Here is a 5,203-nt window from a genome sequence, read left to right as displayed (position 1 = left end):
AAATCAGGAAAAACAGCACTTCCTTCTAAGAAATTTATATGTGCACATAACCACTCCTTTCTTCATCTCATACATATGCACAGTCATCATCTAAAACCAGTAATTTCAAGTCATGATTTCCTTAGTATAGGAAGACACTGGCTACCTATTCAAATCTGCAATTTCAAGTCTTGCAAAGTTTCATGTCAGCACTGAGAGGTTCAGTGACTTCACCGGGGTCACACAGTCAATACTTTATAGAAGCAGTATTTGGATGCAAGTTTTCCTGACTCCAAGTTTACTCTGACTACTAAACACTATTCTCTCATGATTGGTTCTAGTAATCAAAAAGCCAGCCAATTTTCCATTTTACAGAAAACCTGTCTTTTGAGAATTCTTTAAACATACTTTATTAACTTGTAATTATATGCTACACTAGCAACTGGATATTCAAAAACACAATTCTTAATTAAACAAACAAACAAACAACAACAACAACAACAACAAAACCTGATAAAGTACATTAAGTCAAGATGTGTTTTGAAGGTGTACTTTCTTGAGGGTGTGGGGTGTGTAGTAAGACTTTAACATTTTATTGGAATAGGGAACTCTTGATGAGGAAACTCCTTCTAGCAGTGTCTATCTGTGTCAGCTCTTCAATGTATAGTTTTAGAGAAGTGTGTGGGATACACAAGTTATATGTCAGATGTAATGTTCTCTTCCCTAAAATATGATGTTCTCTGGCAGCAGATTTCTTGGAGAGCTTTTGGGAGCAGCCTTAGTTTCAGTTCAGAGTAATATCTCAAATGCAAACAGAAGTTAAAGCCCAGTCCTTTATTATCTCCTTCAAATAGCCCAATTAGCTTTCTTAGAGGTCTACCTCTTTCCTTGGTTCCAAGAGCTCCTGTTGCTAGTCCTTTGCCTCTGCCAGCTTCAGCCTCTAGCTCCCTCTGTCTCCAGCCAGCACAAAGGTTGAAGTTGGAATGAATCTGGCTCCTCCTCTGAGAGTGGGATTGTGGGTTCTCTCTGGGCTTGTGGGAGCTCCTGGACTGATTCCTGACTTATAAATCTTCTCTAGTGGGCTCTTCCTCTTATATGCTCTCTTAAAAGTGTTAACTCTTAAAGGTGTGAGAGGTAGGAACTCTGAACTAGAGAACTGTTAAGTACCATGCTAAATTAGACAACCGAATTAGCACCTTGTAAGAATCCTAACATCTCCCACTTTCTTTTGATTTTAGAACATTTTTGGTCATGACCTCGCTGACTTCTCAAGGAGGTGAGAATCCCAAAAAAGAAGGTGATCATGCCTTCCCTGACTGCCCAAAAAAGGAATGAAAACTCTATAAAAATAAGGTGGTCACATCCTCCCTGACTTCTGAGGAAGGGAAATGAAAATTCCAAAGGAAAAGGGAAATCAAATCATATTAGCAGGTTTCTGAAGGGACTCACGTGAAACAGGTATACATCAATCCATCAATATGGGGGGTATTACACATAATTACATAAATTCCATAAGCACATAGCAATATAACACAAGCTAGAAGTGATGTAACAAATAACATGAATGAACATGAGGAATTATACATGTCCATAAGTCCTAGAAATAGTCCAAAAGGAATCTATTGTCCATTAGTTCATGTGCCAGGAATCCAATAATTCCTGCAAGCTTTGAAGTCCTACCATAGTCTCATCAACAATTTTTCATCTCAAGGAAACCAATGATTCCTGCTGGTTTTCAAGTCCTGCAACAATCTTTATCAACAATTTTTCATCTCAAAGAATCCAATGATTCCTGCTGGTTTTCAAGTCCTGAAACAGTCTCATCCTGTGTTAGGGAATCCGGTGATTCCTGCAGATTTTGTTCTTAGGTCTTCTCCTTTGTTTCCAGATGTTTCTCTTTTTCTGTCTCTCTCCAGATGCTCGTTGCCACCCATCTGTTTCCTTCTCCCTCTGTAGGAATTCAAGCAAACCCTCTCTCCCAGGCAGTTAACATATCTAATTCACTTCTATTTACCGCTTTTAAGATTTCTCATCATCTTGCAATGACTATTGGAGCTGTTTGCACTGGACACTATCCTGTTGGTTTAAAAAGCCTGTATTTTTTCCCCAATTGTAATCTCTTTCTGTTATCTGATTGCTTTTCTGTTGGTTGATCATGTAATCCCTTTCTGCCATGTGATTACTTTTAGGCTGATTGAGCACATCAGAGTCCTGATCTTCTAAAGACTCTCTGGGTGTAAATTCAGTTACCATCATGCCCCATCTGTCTTTTGATTGGTATCTTGGGGCTGGGCCCTGCCTCTCATTTCCCTGGGTCAATCTACAGTCTAAGACTCAGTGGAAGCCCTTGTGGCATGGTGGACATAGGGTTTTAGGTCTTCTCTCACCCTGTCCTCTCACTCTAGCTCTATATCTACACTGAGCTCTAAAATGTCCAATTTTTCCACACTGAATACATTGATGATTTTCTCTAGAAGTCCCTTGCCAAGAGGGACCCTTGTTCCCATTGTCATCATAGTTTGGGTATAATAAACATTTGTGCCCACTGTGGCACAGCATCTTATGATCTCCTCTAAAGGAGCTCTTTGTGTAATCCCCATCTAATTCTTCTGCAAACCTCATTGGCATTTTCTTTAGCCAGATATCTGATCATTATTTCTGTAGCTGCATTTTCTCCAATGGTTCTTGTGACAGCTGTCTGCAAACATCCCACAAATCAGCAAAAGGTTCATTGGGACCTTGCTCTATTTTTGTGAAGGCTTTACCTTCATCCTTCTGTCTGGGGAGGGAACTCCAAACTTTTATTGCAGCCATAGAAAGTTGCTCATACACTGTTATGGGATAATTAATCTTTTCTGAGTTCTCTCCATACTGACTTTCACCTGCTAGTTGGAAAAAAGTGACTCGTACATTAACTCCTGTTTGCCTATTGCATCTGGCTTGAATCCTACGTAATTCATGATACTCTGAAAGCCACAAAAAGTTTTTCCAGGTTCTAAACTTGTCCTTGCTATGGATTTCCAATCACTCGGTGTTAAGATTTCGTAAGACAAATTATCTAGTAATGTCTTAACATAAGGTGATGTAGCCCCATATACAGTGCAATCTTTTTTCAAATCCTTAATTTTTTCCAAATCAAAAGGAATGTATCTTCTCCTTTTTTGACCTGAAGAGTCAATCTCTTCAATCACAGAGTATATATGTATTAAATCAGATACATTCTGTCCTTCATTTTTTGCCTTAACCAATGCTTTTTCTAATCTTGTCACAGGCTGCTTAATAGGTGGTTCTGTTTGTGTCACTGCCTCACCCCCTTCTCCTTTTCCCTCCACCCATGAATTGAAGGAGGGAGGTCAGGGGAATGATCTAATTTTTCCTGCTGTTCTTCATCCTTTTCACCTAGTTTAGTTGGCACCTCCCCCTCCCGTTCTTTCTTCTTTTTCCTTATTCTAACACTTGTATAATTTCCTAAAGCCAGTTGTATTAAATTATATGTATTAAGTGTGTCTTTGGAAATTGAGTCAGTTCCATTACCATTATAGGATTGACAAAATAGTTCTCCTATGAAGTTCCACTCCTCTAGATCCAATTTGTTTGCCAAAGAGAACCAAGGAGATATGCACTGTATAGTTTCTAAAAGTTCAGTGATCTGCTGCCAAATTATAATCAAACCTGTGTTTATATCCAAGAAGAGACCACTGAAGTCTTATTACATTGCCCCATAGTGATATAGAAGTGTCGTTGGGGTTTTGGAGCCTTTGACACTGGAGTCTAATCTCTGTCAGACTTCAGTTAGGTTAAAAAAAAATGTTTGGATCAGGCTGATGATTTTTCAGCCATAGAAGTTCTTAAGGATGTTTCACTGTAGAAAGAATTAAATCGCTACTACGGACCAAATACACAAATTTTCCATAAGACAGAGTCCTGAGCTAATAAGATGGTAGACTGAAGCAATGAAAGCTGCTCCCAGCTCAACCAGTTTCTCTCGAAAACCACATAAAACCAAACCTCTGAACAGAGTCTAACTGAATGAAATCACTTTCCAGGTCAAGACAGATTGGGGACTATCTCAGATGGAGTCTGGGAAATGAAATGAGAGGATCTTAATCACAGCAGATAAGCAACTGAAACTCTCAGTGCTGGCTCAGCAGAGGAGTAGGGCAATGGGGCGGCCCCCAGTTCCAGCTCAGAAGACAAATTCTGGGAAATCAGGCTTTTCATCAAAAGGGCAGGCAAAGCTACCCCCTGCAAACACAAGAAGTCCCTGTGCTCAAAACTAATACCTAAAGCTGCACAGGAGGTTTAGGACAGAGCCTCCTTTACCAGCAGAGCCCAACCTTATAAGTAAAAAATGAAGAAATACAAAAAGAAAATGAACGAGGACTTCCGGTTAAGATGGCAGAGAGGAGGCACACGGCTGTGTAGCTCCACGCTTTCTCTCACTATTCATTTCATTACAAGCCTCTGAATTAATGCTTGACTGAAAAAAAACCCACAAATAGTTACCAAGAGAAGCCATCCTTGAGATTCGCCAAGAAAGGTCTGTCTTTACTGGAGGGCTGGGACGGTTTTAGATCGAGCGCAGGCGGTGGGCAGCGGCAGTGAGAGCACGGGAGCAGACTGGAGAGGGGGTGGGGAGTGATCACAGCCTTCTCTGCGGGGAGAGCTTCGCTACAGGACTGGATACTTTTCTCCGGCAGCAAGTCAGCAGCCCAGCAGAAAAGCTAAAAACACCGGGGCTGAAGAATACAACCCCAAATAGCTGGAGTCTCTCAGGACCTGGCCGCCCCCCCCTTCCCTCCCCCCCCCCCCACAGTGACTCAGCACGCTCTGGGATGTCAGAGCGCAGGCGCAGCATAGTAGGGCTAATGCCTTACTGCTACTCCCCCCCCCCCCCCGCAGTCTGTAGAGGAAGCTCGGTAACACCACCCAGCCCCTCCCCCAAAGAAAGACTCCAGTTTTTTCTGTTTTTCTTTGCTAGTTTGTCTTTGATTATTAGACAGAATAAGCAAGAAACTGAAGAGGACTTTAACCCTTGACAGCTTCTATACAGATAGAGAGCAGACTCTAAATCCTGAGGAGACTAAAAACAGACTGTCTCCAGGTGAATCCCCAAAGGAGGAGATTATCTGTTCCTCAGCACAGATGAACCTCATAGAAGTAATTAAAAAGGCTCTCACAAGAGAGCCAGAAGAAAAATGGGAAAAGGAGAGGGAGTCTTGGC

Source organism: Antechinus flavipes, chromosome 5 (assembly GCF_016432865.1).
Source record: "Antechinus flavipes isolate AdamAnt ecotype Samford, QLD, Australia chromosome 5, AdamAnt_v2, whole genome shotgun sequence".
NCBI classification, from domain to species: domain Eukaryota; kingdom Metazoa; phylum Chordata; class Mammalia; order Dasyuromorphia; family Dasyuridae; genus Antechinus; species Antechinus flavipes.
The sequence above is the reverse complement of the archived record's forward strand: the minus strand, read 5'-3'. Positions refer to the sequence as shown.